Source organism: Nannospalax galili, unplaced genomic scaffold (genome assembly GCF_000622305.1).
Source record: "Nannospalax galili isolate Female #2095 unplaced genomic scaffold, S.galili_v1.0 scaffold376, whole genome shotgun sequence".
Classification (NCBI taxonomy): domain Eukaryota; kingdom Metazoa; phylum Chordata; class Mammalia; order Rodentia; family Spalacidae; genus Nannospalax; species Nannospalax galili.
This window is the reverse complement of record NW_008338108.1, coordinates 799,842-819,746: the sequence shown is the minus strand read 5'-3', so window position 1 is coordinate 819,746 and position 19,905 is coordinate 799,842. Positions and strand designations below refer to the sequence as shown.

General features: G+C 37.8%; 1 pseudogene; it reads left to right on the top strand.

Moving 5' to 3' along the window:
- Window positions 1-4,518: 4,518 nt before the first annotated feature.
- Window positions 4,519-4,673, top strand: LOC115070326 (annotated as a pseudogene).
- Window positions 4,674-19,905: the final 15,232 nt, after the last annotated feature.

Here is a 19,905-nt window from a genome sequence, read left to right as displayed (position 1 = left end):
ATGGGGGCATACTTTAACTGGGATGGGGTGAAGGTGGGTTTTACAGGGGGGGGCAAGGAAAGAGGTAAATTATACTCTGGTGGTATGAAAAACCATAAGAAAATGTATTATCTCATAAGTACTGAAAAATGCACATGTACTACTGCTTTCCTAGACCAACATAATTTCTTGCTGTATTCTAAATAAGTATCCTTATAGTTATAGACAAGTGTATGTCTTACCACTCATAAAAAGAAGCTCCTTTTTAATGCAAATATTTGTTTATATATTTACATATGTATACATACACATTTTAAACTATATATAGATAACCTTTTTGGTTTTTTTTCAGTGTTCTGACACTTAAGAGAGGTACAATATATATATTTTTTTAATTCATTACAGGCTTTAACATATTCAGTAACAATTTCCAGAGCAAGGATAAATCTCTTTCAAAAGTGGCTGCAAATTTTTAGGATCACAGTTGAATTAATTACGTTATACAATATTGAATTCAGTATAAACTTTGTAAGACATAAAATTGAATGAGTTTTTACCCTTTAAAGAAGATCTCCATTTCATTTTAAAATATGCTGTTTCCTACATTTTTAATACTACTAACACTTATAGGTTTGCACATGCATCTCTACTCTCTATGTATCTGATTATTACTAGTCACAGTCGGTTACACTCGGATCCTTAGTACCTGAGTATGGATATAAAGTCATCAGGTAGATTTCAGTGGTAATGTTTATCACCTCTACTAATTAACATGAAGTAAATTTTTATGCTTCCTCCTTAAATATGTCTTTTTTTAATTTTTTGATTTGTGTGTGTGTGTGTGTCATACAGAACATCCCACACAATCTTATTCATCTATATACCCACTTCCCAAATGGCACCCTCCCATAGCCTCCCCCCCACACACACTGGAGCCCATATACTCTGTCATCCCTGTTACTGTCCACTGTGTTGTCGGCACCCCCAGCTATTCCCCAGTGCTTGTCTGTCTGCTGAAAAGAACCCTCTAGGCAGCCTATCCAGAGATCCTTGTTTTAGGAATATTAGCTGTTCCTCATCTAGCAGCAATCAGTTGTCAATATTCCTTTAGATAAGATTGGGGTCTGCTGTTCATTTTCCTAGTTTTAAACCGGGTTACTGACTGAGGAGCCTTTTGGGCCACCCTGACCAATAACTCAAAGGAAGGTATCTCCTGTCTGGCATTGTTTCTTGTTATCTAGACTTTAGCTAAACATATGGACTCTTAAAAATTTTTATTGACTCCATTAATCTTTGGTTATACCTTCCTTTTGGGTGTTTCAGACCCTACGACTGGCCCAGATAAACCAATTTATTTTTACTCTTAAGATCATTTAAGTATCTGTTCCTCAGGGGTCACATGGGCTTGGGAAGCACCCCTGGCTCATTTGTTTTACCAGTACAATCTATGTGAAGATAAGTCAAAGGTCCTGCTTGTGCATGGCTGGCTTCACTTGGAAGCATGGAAGAAATGTTTCCTCTCTGTTGACCCTCCTCTTTGTAGACTGGACACTGGTTCAGGTCCAACTGGTGTGGTCTCCACACCCTCCTTGATCAAGAGAACAGGTGACTCACTACAGTTATAGGACATTATCAGAGATGCTCATAGTCCCCTGGAACTTAATCAACCTAGGAGGGCAAGGAGCAAAAACTGTCCTTTACGTCCCTCTGTCCAAGTTAGTATAGGCCCTATAGTATGGCTGTTAAACATCCAAGAAGGTTAGTTTCTGGTACTTTTAATTACCATGTGCCATGTAGCTAAAGCTTGGGCAAAGACCAAACGCTCTCAGATAAACCTTGCCTAGACATATATTAGATTCTTTGGTCTGGTTGTATGTATAATTTGTCAGTAAAAGAAACTCCTTTTTGCCACAGATGGAAACTATTACAAAGTTCCATAACTGGTCAAAATGCAGAAAATAAGTGATGTGAGGTGACAGCCTTAACTGTATCAGCCCTAACTGATCAATACATTTACAATGGAACCTCTATACCTGAGGTTCACTGGTAGGTTCAGTGGCCAGTGAAGACCTACTTCCTGGTTCACAGATGGCGTCCTACTTGCTGAGTCCTTATATGCTGGAAGATATCATGTGAGGGGCTCCCTTTCCTCTTTCCTAAGGGCACTCATCCTACTCATGAGTGTTCCACCCCCAAAACCTAATCACCTCCTAAGGCCATGTCATCACATAAGGAGTTAAGATTTGAATATGTGAATCTGAGAGAAACAGAAACATTCTCTCTATGAGCAAACAGGGATTATTATGACTTTAGGATTTGTCTCAATATTTTTCAATGTTTCTGACTATTAAACATGAACATTATTACACATTATATTTGAGAGAATATTTGGGCAAGATTCTGACCCTTTATATAGAGATATTTTATACATCAGCATGAAAAATATAAATATTTAAAAAGCAAAGCAAAGGACACAAACAAGCTATTCACAAAAGAAATGTAGCTAGTTAATAAACATGGGAAAGGGAACTCTTATCAAAAGTTAGGGCCCAAAACATCATTAATCAAATAGATACAAATTAAATTAAAACAATGAGATGTCATTGTTGTTACTGCACTGGCAAATTAAATGATGCTGTCTGTTGCTAGAATGAGTGCAGAGGAGCGCCACTTTCACGCACCACCTTTAGGAGTGCAAACTGGTCCAATTGCCTGAAGGTCTTTCAGAAAGGCTTGAAACATGTTTTCAGTTGCTGCAGTGATATCACCCAAAAGAATTTTCCTCTGGAAAAAATCATAATAGTCACTAAAAGTTATGTACAAATGTACAGTGTTTCTTTTTAAAATACATCTTTATTGAATTTTTGTATATTTCATACACAGCACCTTAATCATCTTTATACCCTCTTCCCCATTGGCACCTCCCATAGCCCTTACCCTCCCCTCACTGGATTTCATGCATTCTGTCATTTATGTTAAAGCCTAACCAGTCAAGTTAGTCAGGGACGCTCCCTGACATACCTCAGTGCAAGTTCATCCACTGGAGGGCTACTCAGTCTATCTACAGCCACTCCCTTAAAAAAGATAAATTCTTCCTCATCCAGTAGTAATCAGCTTCCCAGCAGTTCTTTGGCTAAGATTGGGGCCTGCTGCCCAAGCTCTATGTTAGGTTTTTTGTCTGCTTGAGTTTGCATGGGTCTTGTGCATGCTGTTACCATTGCTGTAAATCCAAAAGGTGCTAAGAAATGGAAGCAACCTAAGTGACCCTCAACTGATGAATGGATAATGAAACTGTGGTACAATGGAAATCTACTCAGTAAGGAAAGATGAAATCATGACATTTTCAGACAACTATGCCAATCACCACTCACCAAAGAAGCTTCTTTTGCAATAGACTATTACAGAGTTCCACAACTGGTCACATACAGAGAATAAGTGTCTGTGAAATGCCTGTGACACAACTACAATGGAACTGCTACATCTAAGACTCATAAAACATAGTGGAACAAGGGGTAGAGAGAATATTAATGTGCCTCTCAACTCTCATCAACAAAACTCCCTCATGCAACAGAGGGCAATAAACCCAGGCTCAGGGACCATTATGGAAGAGGAGGTAGAAAGACTGTAAGAGCCAGGGGAGGAGGTACATGACTATATGGATATAGAGACTTACAGGCTCCTGAGACCTTGCTCATATGAACTTACAGTATTATTTCTAATATTTTTAAAATTTTTTATTTCTGAGTGGAATTGTTTAATTTAGGTAAAAGTATTATGAATGACTTATTTTCATTCTATTTCTATTTTATAATTAAGACATGAGCCAACAATTAAACTCCACAACAGAAGCCTCTCTTTGCTTTTTCTACTTTGATTTCATTACTGTCCAGGAGGACAATACAAGTGAACTAATTTGCCACAGGAGGCCATGTCCAGAGAGGACACAGAACGCCTTCCTTTCTCTGCTGTGGCATGGATATAATGTGCTTCTTCATTAAAAATATTCCCAAGCGCTCCAAGGTGGAGGCTGAAGGATTGGAAGTCCAAGGTTAGCCATAGTGAGCTACATAAGAACTTGTCTGGAAAAATTATATAAATGCTTTTTATATTATATATTATAATATAATATATTTATATTATATATATGAAATCTCTGAGCCTTAAAACCCAGTTAGCAATATCACTTATATGCTTTTCCTTGTATTAACAACCTCTTATTTACCTTCACTGAAACACGGAACAGATATTCTCAATTACTACAAGAAACAGATTACCACATTCTTTCTGCTTCACACAATGGACACAAACAATGAAGCTATCATGAGGAAAAAATTATAGTTTCTTCTCAAAACATCATAGTTTAGATTTTAACTTACAAGCTAAAACATTTTAATGTCAGCCCTCTTCATTTGATAGATCTGGCTTTTGTTGGTCTTACTAGCACATAGACAATTTGAGTTAATGTTAAAATATTCAACTTATAGAACATGAAGGAATGTTCTTACAGTTTCAATAAGAAAGAATATTCTGTCAGTCTTAATTCTTACCTGGCAGGGGAGGTTCGATGATGAAAGGTGATTTTCTCAGGGTAAACTTTACATTGCACTCCAGATGTGCTGACCCCTATGATTTCCACAAATGTGGGAAACTCAACTGCCTAATTATGGCAGTAGTAGACTGTGTTTGGTCTACTTATTAAAAAAAATCTATCCATCTTAGTCAAATCAACAATTTCCCAAATTTTGAAGTGGCATATTTGTCAAATCTAAGATGTTATAATCTGTAGGGATGTGCCATATTTTTAGGTACCATGATATGATGGTTTGAGAAATGTCCCCAAAGGCTTTTAAGTACTTGCTCACTCGAGTCAGTTGGTGGTGCTGTTTGCAAGGGTCACGGAAACTTTAGGTGGTGTGGCCTAACTAGAGGAAGCACACTAGTGGGGGCAGGGAGCTAGTAACTTTGCCCTACTTTCAGCTCTCTCTCTCTCTCTCTCTCTCTCTCTCTCTCTCTCTCTCTCTCTCTCTCTCTCTCTCTCTCCCTGCTTCTTGTGTGTGCTTAAAGATCTGAGCTCTCAGCTTTTCGCTTCAGCTACCTTCTGCCATGCCTTCCACCATGACGGACCCTTATTCCTCTGGAGCCATAAGCCCCCCAAAACTCCTCCTTCTATAAATTTCATGGTGTATCATCACAGTAACAGAAAAGTATCTAATGTACACAGGAATCATTATAAAATGATTCTCAATTTCACAGGTTTGTTCAGTTAGGGGAATATCTATTAATTACAGTGTGATAATGAAAGAATAATGAATTTCAGCCACAGACTAGGCACAATTGTCCCTCATTTAGTTAAATTCTGCATTCTGACTTCTAAAAGGAACTGACAAGCCTATCAACATTCAAAACTAACGCACTCAAAGATTAGTTTCAACTCCACACAATTACCAAAGTGTAGTCAGACTCAGACCAGGATTTGCAAGCATGTTGCTAGATTTTCCAGAAATTTTTGAGACAGTCATTATAGTTAACTATTCAAAATAAATTATACAAACACAAACAAAATAGAGTCTAACAAAAGCAAATATTCTACTAAAGATTGAAAAACCATTGCCAACCAGTTAGTGACGTTTTACTATTTTGTGTACAACTGAGGTTAAACCTATTGTATCTTTACCTTGGATACATTGTGTGTGTGTGTCTGTGTGTGTGTGCACATGCATATGCACACGCATGTGTGTGAATAACCTAATGACCTACATATCCTTTTCCAACTCTGCGTTCAGTGACATCACTTCGATAACTTCAAATAAGCCTTGATGGAAGTATTTATGCTGTAGAAATCAGGAATAAGTATTACAAATCAGGGCTTCTCCCCATCCCAGAAAACCCATTCATAAGCATACTACTCTACAATAACAAAAACCTATAAAAATGTTGATTCTAAAATTGACACAATACCCACTTTGATTTATACACAAAAGAATGCTCTGGATCACAGAAAGAACCAGAGACAAGGACATTAAAAAAGAAAAATAAGGGACTGGTAAGATGGCTCAGCAGTTAAGAGCACTGACTGCTCTTGCAGAGGATCTGGGTTCGATTCCCAGTACCCACATGATGGCTGTGAACCGTCCTTAACGCCAGTTCCAAGGGAACCTGAGGCCCTCTTCTGACCTCTGCGGCATTGCATGACACAGGTTCACCCACTTACATGTAGGCAATACACTCATATACATAAAATAAAAATAATGAATAAAATAGTTTTCAAAAAAAGAAAGAAAAATAAAAAGTCTAAATGATGACCTTAAAAGAAATTGAAAAGTTTTCTTTGCAAAATGTAATTCATATTATACAAATTATTCAGAAAAAGGATTTGTTCAGATTTCAGTATTCAAAAAGTCTAAATAACCTTCTTACCTTTACTGCTTAAAAAATGTACAGTGCTGCATATTATAGCTTTTTATAATATACAGCCTTTAATTTGAGTGGGATTACATTTTATCTAAGCTTTCCATTAAATGAGAAAGAATATTACTATCATTTTTCAGTGACAACAACTTTAGCACAAATCTGACTTCCTAGTGTTGCCCTGGGAATGACCCACCTTATCTTCCAACCAGCGCCATCCAGCTGGGTGAAAGAAAGTGCATCTGCTGAACCCAATACTATGGCTAAAGTGATAATATTTCAAAAATTGTTATCATTTCATAAAGAATTATAGTAAGTGATTTCTGTATTAGACACTCACCCCAAAACACCACAGTCTCATAAAACGTCAAAGACTTCAGGTCACTCTCCCTTGCCTCATATCTGAGATAACCTGAGGAGGATTATTTATGAGAATTCATGTAAATCCCATTAGGTTCTTCTTAATCCCTAGTGGCACTTTTGAGCTAATATATTTTATTTTATTTTACTTTATTTTATTTGCATTTTCATAATACAATTTGATAGCTCACATTGTATAATCTCATTTCTCTCAGTTCAGTTTTTTTAAAGAAAGCAAATTTCTTGCAGCTTTTCAGCAAAAGGGACCCTATGTGAACTATACCCCAATAACTTGCAGAGAACTGGTTGCCACGGTTACAAAGAAAAACTGAGATACTATTTCTAATACATATGTTGAAAAGGCAGATTTCCAACCTGAGTCCATGATACTAATTTCTTGATCATGTAAATGAATGAAGTCAGTATCATCCAGTTTCTATCCAAAGAAGTAGGGTCAAATATTCTTTTCTATGTTTTTTAAAATCAAAAATATTTCAACATTTATAACCAAAATGTTAAAAACAATTAACACTATTCATGTTACTTGTCTTTCTTTCCTAAAATGTTCCTTTTTAATGTAACTGAATTTCCCCAGGGCTTATTTCTGTGACACAGGTATGTAAGTGTGTACAAAGAAAAACAAAGTATACTCAAGCATGGCCCCTGCAGGAAATTTAAGCAAGCATCTTGTTGCTGGGCAAAGTTCCACAGAGATGTTGTAAGAGATTATGATGGAGGGTTGGCTGTAGTTGGGTGGCAGAACACTTCAGTCATCAACTTGAAACACTTGAAAAGAGGGAACCTCAACTGAGAAACGACCTCCATCAGATTGGCATGTGGGCATGTAGGTGAGGCATTTTCTTAATTCCTGGTTAAAGTAGGAGGGCCCAGCCCACTGTGGTTGGTGACATCCCTGTGCAAGTGAGCCTGGGCTCTATAAGAGACGTAGTTGAGCATTCCAGGAGCAAGCCAGTAAGCAGCATTCCTCCATGGTCTCTGCTTTACTTCATGTCTTCAGGTTCCTGTCCTGAGTTCCTGCCTGACTTCCCTCAACGATGAACTGAGATCAGGACGGGTAAGCCAAGTAAATCCTTTCCTCCCCAAGTCAGTTTTGGTCAGAATGTTTTATTACAGCAATAGAAAGCTAACTAGGACACCTAACATGACTGAAGGCCTAGATTCAATCTCCAGAATTGCTACACAGAAAGGGGACAGGGAGGGAGCAGATTATGATGGGAAATAAAACCACCACACAGAGACATCATAAAAATCTAGGGAGCTGTGTATATGTTGTGATCAGAAGTCGGGCATTTTATTGTAATGCAACCAAGAGTCACCAAATGCTCTTTAAAAAAAAGTAAGGCATGAGGTTTTTTTAAAGTATTTTATTATTTTTATTTTATGTGTATATGTGTATTGCCTTCATGTAGGCAAGTGCACCTGTGTCTTGCAATGCCCATGGAGATCAGAAGAGGCTGTCGGATCCCCTGGAACTAGAGTTATAAAATTTTTTTGAAAGCATAATTTTGGCTATTAAGAATCTTTAGAGTGAAAAGTTGCCTAAATTGGGAATATGAACTTGTCAGGCAACAACTGTAAAAATCCAGTGATAAACAAAAAGACCTCAACACTCAGTTCTAATTGTGATCATACAGGAGCTTGATTGCTCTTCTGAGACTTGAAAAGTTAAAGGAAATAGTCATCCCAACCTGAGAGCTTCAGCATCACTTCCTCCCATACATCTTGTTATACTATATTGTTTTGGGGAAGGAGCTCAGCCAAGTCAATCTGTCCTTTCTAGTCCCTAGAATCCTGGGACTAGAACAGCATTTTGTCCAGTGTGTGTGTGTGTGTGTGTGTGTGTGTGTGTGTGTGTGTGTGTGTGTACTGTGTCTGCATGTATCTGTGTATGTCTATGTCTCTGTCTATATCTGTGTGTGCCTGTCTATCTGTCTGCCTGTGTGTGTCTGTGTTTATACACTCTGGATATAATTGTGAACAGTCTGATTTCTGGTAAGCATGCTTTTTTTAAACATAATATTTTTATTAATTCTTTGAGGATTTCATACAATGTATTTTAATTATATTCACCGCCACTCCTTCCCCTAACTCCTCCCAGATCCACCCCTACCTTCCCACTCCATACCCAACTTCTTATCCTTTAAAAAAAAAATAGTAATCAACAAATCCAGTTTGGCTGCCAGTATATTCATGAATGTGGGGCCATCCTTAAAGAAAACTGACTTTTCTTCCAGAGGCCATCAACTGTCAATAGCCCCAAAGTTGGGGATAAGGATTCGTGAGCTATACCACACTCCAATGCACACATTGTTTTTTATTTTGTATCTCATGCATAACTGGTCAAAGTGTTGACAATAAGACACTGAGTGCTCAGCCGCATATTGGACATCTGTATTAGCTCTCTACCACCAAGGCTCAGGAAACATGGAAGAGGAGGCAGAAAGAATGTAAGAGCCACAGAATGGGAAGGAGTGCTGTGAAATGCTGTCTTTTGGACACGACATGACTATCTCAGCATGAACTCACAGCAGCTGGGGTTATTTACATAATACCTATATAAGGTCAAACCAGGGAAAATTCAAGCATAGATGATCTTCAAGCTCCACCCCTTACTGAGGAGATATTGGCAGTTGATAGTTGCTGGAGGAGGGAGAGTCATTCATTTTTTAGAATGAGGTCGTTTATAGGTTTTCCATACTTCCATGAATGACCTCACACCCATTCACATATGAGTGGCACTAACTAAACTTAGTAAGTTAGCAAATAAAAATGACATGAATTGGAAGGGTATGTTGGGGAGTGCATGGGGGAACTAAAGGGGGAAATACATGACTCTATTTCAGTGATACATGTATACAATTCTCAAAAATAAAGAAAAAAATGAAACTATATAGAACGTACCAATTAAACTGTCTATAACATAGTTTTTCATGAAATATGTTTTTGGTGATTCAAATATTTAATAGTTTATTTTAATTCCATAATTGTGTGAATTTGGGTAATTAGTTCCTTTCAAGAAAATGACTCATGTAGTGATGGTTTGATCCCCAGTGCAGCAATGTTCATCTGAAGGTAACCTGTACCAGCCATTTTGGGAATTCACTTTTGTGAAAATAGATAATGATTATATATGTTTATATGCACACATTAAAATTATTATTTTGCATAATATAAGGATTAAGTCAGCAGTACAATATTTGTCTATTTGTATGTGTTTGTATTGTCTTGCCCAGATTGGGCTCAAACTCCTGAGTTGAAAGTGATCCTCCCTCCTCAGGTCCTGGGTTGGGATTACAGGACTGTGGCCCCATGCCCAGCTTCTGTGATTTTTTGCTATATAGCCCAGGCATGTTTAATCATACTGTCTCCTGAGTGCTGGGATTACAGGCATAGGCCACCACACCCTGCTTCAATGAGTTTTAAAAATATTTTTATTGATTCTTTGAGAATTTCATGCAATGTATTTTGATCACATTCAGACCCCTCTCCCATCTCCACTCCCACTCTAATAACCTCCAATTTCATGTCTTGCATTATTTTTTATTTTCCTATAAATCCTATCAAGTCTAATTTGTGTTCCCCAAGTGCTCTTGGGTGTGGGTCCATCACTTGGAGTCTGGCCAACCTACCAGGCATTGGATCCTTAAAAAAAATGAACTCTCCCTCTCCCAGCAGCTGTCAATTGCCAACAGATCCTCAGCTAGGACTGGGGCTTTGTGCCTACCTCCCTATCCATGCTGGGGTTTTGCCTGGTGTAGAATTGTACAAGTCTTTTGTGCATTGTCACAAGCTGTGTAGGTTCATATGTGCAACTACCCTGTGCTGTTCAGACAACCAGTTTCCTTGAATTCATCTAAGACATGGAACTTTTTGGAGTTTATTAATATCATGGGAGTTCTGACTTCGTCAATGGATTAACCCATTGGTAAACTTATAACTACTGGGAAGAAGAAACCTTAGGAGATGGGACACGGTTGAAAGAATTGTGTCACTGAAGGATGTTGTTTGTACTCCCCTCACTGTCATGTCTCTCTGGTTCTGGCCACCATGATGTGATCAGTTTTGCTCCACCACAAACTACTTTTCAGCCTGGTCACACAGTTGAAAGCAGTGGAAAAAGTTGGTCATGGGCTGAAACCTATGAATCTAGAAATTAAAATTAATATTTCATCCTATCAGTTCATTTTCTCAGGGTTTCCATCACAGTGACAGAAAGCTGACCAGCATAATCCATTTCATCTAGGTTTTTAAATTTGTGGCCATTAATGTAGTCATATTTCATAATGATCCCTTAGAACTCCATGGGATGGGTAGTGACACAAGCGCTTTCATTTTGAACACTGAAGATAGTGTGTGTTCTCTCATAGTTTGTATGGCCAGATATATCAATTCTGTTCATCTTTTCAATGAATCGCCTTTCAAATTTTTGCCTATTAATTTTACAGATTTTGTAATTCATCGATTTCTGACCTAATCATTATTATTGTTTTAGTCTACCTGCTTCAGGCTTTAATTACTCTTCTTTCTCTACTAACCTAAGGTGGAAAGTTAAATTACTGATTTTACATAATTTATCTTTTCTAGCATATCTTCAAAAACTTTGTAATGCTGTTACCTTTATGTGCTGCTTTTTTCTTTACTACAAATTTTGATAAATTGCTTTTTTAAAAAATAAATAATTTATTAAGAATTTGTACATGCATTTAAGGTGTTTTGATCAAATCCATGCCTACTCCATCCCCTCCAACTCCTCCCATATCTCCCCATCACTTTTTTTTGATAAGTTCAAGTACTCTTTCTTCTTCTTTGATTTATTTATTTTTTATAGGGCTTTTGGCTACTCTAACATTCCCCCTTTTGAAGAGGTAACCCTAAAATCTTTTAAGGATTAGATAAAAGCTCCCAAATATTTTTGACATTTTTGGCTTTTGGAACAGAGTAAGTTGCTAAGAGGTCCAAGGATAAATTGCTTTTTATCTAGTTTAAAATAATTTTATAAATTTACATAAAATTATTTGTTAATGTATATCATTTTTAAATATTTCATGTTCAAATATTTTGTGATTTTTTTTCAATTGCATGTCTTTATTTGTATATGTTTTAATGCCACTGTGCTATGTAGCATACTGTTATAATTTTTTTAATTATCTCTCACTTATACATATATAATGTGATCTGTAGCATCTGAGAAATTTAAAATTTTCAGTTTCTGTTTTGATGATTTAAGAATTATATCCAAGATAATGAAAAAACAATGACTCAAGGGGAAGGAAATAGAGTTCTTACAAGGAGAATCATATTTCCTTCTGCTTTTTAAATTTTTTATTCAAGGATTTCATAAAATTTTGGACATATTCAGACCTCCTACCCCTCTACCCCCACCTTATTAACATCCCCTGACTTTATGTCCATTATTATTGTTGCCTTTTTGAAACTTTTTAAAGACCTATCGAGTCTAATCTGTGTTTCTCAAGCATTCTTGGATGTGTGTCTCCCTTAAAGTCTGGTCAATCTACCAGGTGATTGAAATAAGAAAAACTGACTATCCCTTTCCTAGCATCCATCAATTGCCAGTAGATCTTCAACTACAGCTAGGGCTTCCTGCCCACCTCCCCCCATCTATGCTGAGACCCTCTTGGTTGCAAGGTCTTATACATGCTGTGATAAGTGATGTGGAGTCATATGTGCAGTAGTGTCCCCACAACACAGATAAGTGTGTTTCAAATGTAAAATAACAGAGATAAAGAAACTAATAAGGGACCATGGCAGGTGGTTCATGGGAGGGGAGATATAATGCAGTATTATAAATGGGAAAGAGGAATAATAGATAATGCAGGTTTAATGGGGTGGGGAATGAGGGGATAGAGCAGAAGAGAGACTAAGAGGAGGGGTAATTAACACTAAAGGCCTTTAAAAAGAGTCATATGGAAACATCCTAGAGAAACTTCTTTCAATATATTCATATACAATATAGAGAGTTTAAATGTAGCTATCCTGTAACAGAGGTTCAATGACCCTAATAGACACCACAGACTAATAAATGAAAAAACCCAATGCCAGAAATAGACTCCCTTTTTGGGAGTTGTTGACCAGAGAAATCCCATAGACCCTCAAACAATACTGGCTATTGCCACTGAACTTGGTTACTTATCTGAACTTGAAAGTAAGACCCTTTTGCTGAAGACTCTACATATCTGAGTCGTAGAACAAACAAGGAGAAATCAAGCTGATACTGACTTTGAAGCTACATCTCCTCTGGCTAGCTTTCATAGTGCTAGAAAGTGCTAAGCATGTTACTGGCAGAAAAAAGTAATCAGTAGCCTTACCAGCTGTGAGTCCCAAGACCTACAATAATGACTGATTTGGCCAAATATGCCCAGTGGCATGAATTTTATGGGAGTAACCAAGCACTCTCTAATTGGACTTAAGGTTCACTTCAGAATAGTTAGTCCATATCTGACACTGTATTCAGGGCCAAGAACCTGTAGGTAGACAGGCCACAGGCCAAGGGGACAGCCTAGTGCTATCATTTTGTTAAATAGACATAATATTAAACTGACTCTTAATGGCTTATTGTTACGCACATATATTAGTGCATCTCTCAACTCTCACCAGAGAAGGTTCTTCTTGCAGCACAAGATGATTAACACCGAGAGCCACAACTGCTCAATGTGCAGAGAATAAGAGATTAATAGCAGAGTATTTAATTTCAGTCCTAAATGAAACACCTATAATGCACCTTCTCTTCCCAAGGCTCAGTGATCATTGTAGAAGATGAAGTGAAATGATTGTAAGAGCCAGATATGGTAGATAAATTCTTCTGGCATTTTATTGGTACTGGATGAGATGTTGGAGAAAGAGTAAAGCAAAGGATACATGTAAGATTGTCAAAAGCTTATTGGAATATATGACTTTCTAAGGGAGAGTTTTCTTAGTTACACCACACCATGAAAAAAAATGATAGTACATTTTATCTAAAGAAGTGAAAACAGATCATTATCACAGTCATTCATATCTGGGGAAAGGATCTTAGCTTTGGTTGGTTCCTAATACTATCCTAAAGACGGGAGAAGAAAGAAATGGATGAAAGCTCTTCTAGATGAAACCGATATAACTCTCCCCCAACGTATCTTAAGCCCTCTCTTCCCCTGAGTTAACAGCTGCTTTAAGTCTGGATCACCAAGATTTGATTTGTGAACTAGGGCTTCCTAAGATCAAGATTAAGTTTAGCTTTGGATGGTTTGGAGCTGTGTTTATAGTCACTATTCTCCTCTGAGATGAACTGTACATTGTTTATTTCAGATAAACTACTAGACTGAAACTGAATGAAGCCACAGACAGTTGCTTTAAGCCTACACAGTTATTTTTTTAATGTCTGTTTGATTGCTTTGGATACAGCATAGATTTTTTTCAGTTTTCTGTAATTTTCTCTACCCTTCCTTCTGCCAGGTTTCATCCATTTATGTTTTCTAATTGACCCCTAAAGGGATCTGTTCATTACTATTTGGTTAAGACAAGTTTTTATGAAGATGTCATATTTTTATTTAAACAGGAAGAAGTTTTGACATTCCACTGCACAACAGGGTGACTGTTTTTAATGTGTATTTTTATTGAATTTTTGTGTATTTCATATGCAACATCTTAATCATCTTTATACCTCCTCTCCCACCCTTACCCTCTCATAGCCCCTCATTAGATTTCATTTATTTTGTCATATATTTCAAGGCCTAGCAAGTCAAGTTAGCGGACCCAGATGTCCCTCAGTGCAAGTTCATCCACTGGGATCTAATCAGCCTATCTAGAGTCTCTCCCTTAAAGATTCTCTACTCTCCCTCACCCAACAATATTCAGCTGCCAAGCGTTCTTTGGCTAAGGTTAGGGCCTGCTGTCCATTTCCCCAGTAAATATTTAACAATAATACATACTTCAGAATAGCTGGCAAAGAAGATTTTGAAAACTCTTACCAAGATAAAAGATAAATGCTTAATGTGTTAGATATGCAATTACTCTCATTTGATCATTACACAATGTAAACCTGTATTGACTTATATTATTCCTCAAAAATATGTGTACACTAATCACAATATAATTTTTTGGAAAACAAGCATTTCCTAATCATAAATGTATGATTATTCTATTTCATCATCTTTCCACTGAAGCTCTTTCTTCTACCAGATGCATAGTGAGCTGAAGAGATGTGGATGGAGTCTAAGGCACTTGAGTAACTGATGTTGAGAAGCAAAGGCCATGTCTTGGACCCATGGGCTACCTCATAGTTGGGCTCAAATAAAACCATGTTTTTCACTTTGTGTCTCTGTCACTCTCTTGCAATTGCAGGTCTGCCTAGTCCCAGCAGTGTGTCGACATGACAACTAAGGAATCAAATTTTTCTTCTCATTTTCCTTGTTGTCATAGGTCAAGATTTCTGAGTCCTTAAGAAACTTGCTTCTAATGGGCTGGAGTGATGGTTCAGTAGTTCAAGCATTGGCTGCTCTTGCAGAGGACTTGGATTCTATTTCCAGCACCCACATGGCAACTAACAACCACCTGTAACTCCAGTTTCAGGGTTCTGACACCCTCTTCTAACCTCTGCAGGCACTGCACGATGGGTGAACCTACCTAAATGCAATCAATACACTCAGACACATACAATAAATGTAATAAATAATTTTTTTAAAAAAAGAAGAAACTGGTTTCTGGGTATATTGTGAGGTGTTAACACCAAATTTCATAACATTAAAGTTATAGAATTCCCAAAATAGAATTTGACAGAATTCATCATACCAAGGGATTGTCATTGACAGTGACAAGGGCATCATAAATATAAGGAAAGAATGCAAATGTGTCAGGAAAAGTGTGATTAACATGACACACAACTCTAAATCCTGCAGAACATATGAAGCAATATCAGGCCTTTTCCTGAATATTGGCAAAATGTCATCACTCTTACCTTTAGCTTGCATAAAAGTAAGCAAAGTCTTCTTGTTTATAAGAATTTTATGAGCAGGATAGCTTAGTGGGTAAAGTGCTCATCACACAAGCCTGGGGACCTGAGTTTGGATCCCCAGCACCCACTGTTTAGTGCAGTGTGCATCTGAAACCCCAGGACTGAAAGGCAGAGACAGATTGGCCTAGGGGCTTGCTAGTTAGCCAGAACAGCTGAAAGGAGGTTCAGTGAGAGACCTTGTATCAAGGAACAAGGTAGAGAGTGACTGAGGAAGACACCTGACATCAACCTTTGACCTCCACACATGCACACATAGGGAAGTACACATGTGTACACATGCATACACCACACCACATACACATATTTCAAGACATTTTCTCTTTCTTTTTTTGTATATGATGTGTGTGTGATGTTTACTCTTTGTTAAAGAAATTCTCATTATTCTGTGATAGCTTTGAGTTAGCAAATTGAAGCTGCAACAGGTTATTTAGAAGCATATATTTCCTCTGTAGTTCAAGAAGCTACCATTACATGAATAGTATTTCCAAATGATTCAAAAGACTCAATTTTGCTTCTATTAAAATTTTTTCTTCAAATGAATTTACTAAGAAGAAACACCAAATACCAAATGAATATAAATTTCCTTTCCACATTCTTGAGCGTTCATGAAATATAGTCATATGACTATATATCTATAATGTTGCCTAATCCTCATTTTTCCTGAACCTCAGTCAGGATAAATTAAGATCTCCACTTTCACTGTTAGTGTTTCAAGAGTGAGGAGTCATGTGTTCATGAGTCAGAGCATCCATTGGCATTCATTAATAATATTTTTCAGACTGTAGGCTTCAAAGTATAATATCAACTTAGAAGACCACACCAGAAGTGGTTTTGTTTGGTTTTGTCCTTGTTTTTGAGGTAGTACCTCTGTGTAGTCAAGGTTGGCCTCAAACTTGGCATTCCACATGCCTCAGTCTCTTGAATGCTGGGATTGCAGGTACATGCCACCATGCCTAACTCAGCAATCTTTTACTAAATAATAAAAAAAGAGAAAGAAAACCTAGGGACTGGAGAGATGGTCTGGTAGTTAAGAGTGTGTACTGCTCTTGCAGACAACAGGAGTTTATTTCCCAGCACCTAGGTCAGATGCCTCATAATCACGTATAATTCCAGCTCCGGGGATTCCTACACCTCTGGCCACCATGGGCACCTACATATGCCCACACACAGACACAGACACACACACAATTGAAAATAATAAAAATAAAAAAAGAAAAAGAAAACCTAAAAGGGTATCAAAAATATTGTTTTGAGAACACTTTGTATATCCTAGGCTACAATACACCATGTTTGTCATGGGTCAATATTGCCCCAAAACACTACATTAAGACATCAGGGTGACTGCTGGGTGTTGACACAAGATAGCTAGACATCATCTGTCTCCTTATATGACCACAAGATCTACAGTGCAGGATTTTGTCCCAATTGATTTTGAGAACTCAGAGTAGAATTCACAGAGAGATGTGATTGCTTTCCCACACCACTTGGGACTCTCAAAGACCTTCCTATGGCCATCCAATGTTCTCTCTGCCCAGACACACCACATAGACTATTGACTCCATCTCCCTTTGGTTCATAAAAGTGCTTAAATTCATGGTTTACTGTCTCTGGAGGCTCTGAGCCAGAAGTAAAACTTCAGTAACCACTTATATTAGTTTTTTCTCATTACTGTAACAAAATACCTGACACAAACAACTTAATGGACAAAAGATTTGGGGGCAGGAAAACTCATGGTTAAAGAGGATTCAGTCGGTATTTGCTTGACTCTATAGTTTGGGCAGAATATCATGGTGGCAGAGGAGCTTCTTTGTGGATGGGAAATAGAGGAGAGCCAGGTAGGTTCAGGGAAAACATACGCACCCTCCCCAGTGCCCTAGTTTTTCTCATAAGGTCCTGGAGTTCTAAGAACCTCAAAAAACAGCACCACAGTCTCTAGTACTCAACCCATAGCCTGCAGAGCTATGCTTTAATCAAACCCTGAGTGTGGTCTTCGATACTCAAACTCATCCAGAGGCTTTAATTTCTGCTTCCTCTAGGAAGGCCCACATATCAAGACAATTCTTAGATCTCACTTTCTTCCTGCCCTTGGGTTTCCTTCCTTCCAGTTACTGAAGTTTTTATCGAGTTTGGGTGGTGGAACACCGTCTTTGGTGGTGTTTTCATTCTCGTTATTCGAGGCAGCACTTCATGGCAGAGCACTGCAGTACTCTGAATTCTGATGTCAGTACAAATGCTCAGGTTCCTCAAACTCCAAAATATTTTTACCTCTCAAAACTGGTGTTTTCTCCCTTACATTTGTAAACCTGTCTTTAAAACTGATTCTCTTTTTCTGCACTATAACAGCTTTTCCATAAGGCAGTGCATAGTCACACTAACAGCTTTAATAAGAGGAAGGCTGCAGGTAAGGAGGAATTACCGGCTATGAATTACATTTCCACTAGTAGCCCAATATTATTAAACTAAAAGATAATAATTTAATGTAAAATCCAAGGGAGTCACATGCAGAATGACTTTTTTTTACATGGAATGATTTTTTTTTTAACATGGGTATCTAGTTACCCTCCTTTTTAATCAAATCCTGTTTTCACTTGAAGTTTGGATGAAACAAGTCTTTTAAACTTTTCTTGAAAGTTTACATGATAATTTGTTTAAAGTCTCGGAGGATACATGTGCCCCTTGACATCAGATTAACAAAGCATCAAACCTTTTGCAGTAGCATTGGTTTTTATTTTATGTTAAATGAACTGCACAGCCTTGGTTTGATGCAAATAATTTTTATGTGAGGATTTTTTTTTTAATTGAATTTTTGTGAAGGAGGTTTGCAGAAAGAATGTAAGAACCAGAGGACGGGGTGGAGTGTTACCTAGATGCATCCTCCCATTGGCAAGCTATAGCCACACCTCCTTCCCACACACTTCAAGGAGTTGATATGGGAATCAGTTACTCCTCCCATCAATCAGCAGCCCTTAGCTGCATGTGGGGGAGGGGCTAAGGATACATATACGTCAAGAATGCCATGAGGCACCTCTCTTGCCATTTTGTGAAGCTGAATGGAGGGAAGTCTCAGGATCTGTATTTGAGTGTGGACTTTGCAGTGCAGCCATCCAAACAGTGATTTCATGCCTCTGATTGTCTCTGGGAAGCTATGTGGGCCTCCCCCGTAATTTTTAGTGCATCTGTGTTTTGGGTCCTGGCCTATCTCTTCTTGCCCTGGCTTTTTGAGAGGTTTCAACCATGTCTATGTCTTGAATGAGCACTTCTGACATACTGATTCATTTGGATTTTAAAAAAAGAAAAGGAAAGAAAGAAAAGAAAAAAGAAAGAAAGAAAAAGAAAGAGAGAGAGAGAGAAAGAAAGAAAGAAAGAAAGAAAGAAAGAAAGAAAGAAAGAAAGAAAGAAAGAAAGCAGACAGCATGAGCACCAACCAGGGGAGCAAGTCAGTAAACAGCATATCTCCATGGTCTTTGCTCCAGGTTCCCGTCCTGAGTTCCTACCTTGACATTATATTGGACTGTGGGCTGCAAGCCAAATAAACCCTTCCCTCCCCGTCCCCCAAAAAGAATCTTTGCAAGTTTCATACAGTATAATTTGATGGTATCTTGATCCCCTTCCCTATTTCTACTGCCTGTTATTGCCCCTCACCCAATTTAGTGCACTCTGTTACACATACAATAATGCCTATTGCATCTAATTTGTGTCCCAGATTGTGTCTTTCAGTATGGGTCCATCCATTTGAGCCTGGTTAATCTACCAAGAATCTCATGCTTGAAACAGACTCTCTCTGTCCCTCCCAGCAGCCATCTGTTGACACAATTTCTTTAGCTTACTTACTTCCTTATGTCTATGCTGGGATTTTTTTCATCACTAAGAATTTTTTTTAATTTTATTTATTATTTTTATTTTATGTATATGCATGTATTGCCTTCATGTAGGTAAGTACACCGTGTCGTGCAATGCCTGTGGAGGTCAGAAGAGGCTGTTGGATCCCTTGGGACTGGAGTTATGGACAGTTGTTAGCTGCCATGTGTGTTCTGGGATTCAAACCCAGGCCTTCTGCAAGAACAACAAATGTTCTTAACCGCTGAGCAATCTCTCCAGCCTCATCACTAAGAATTTTTATTTCAGAGATG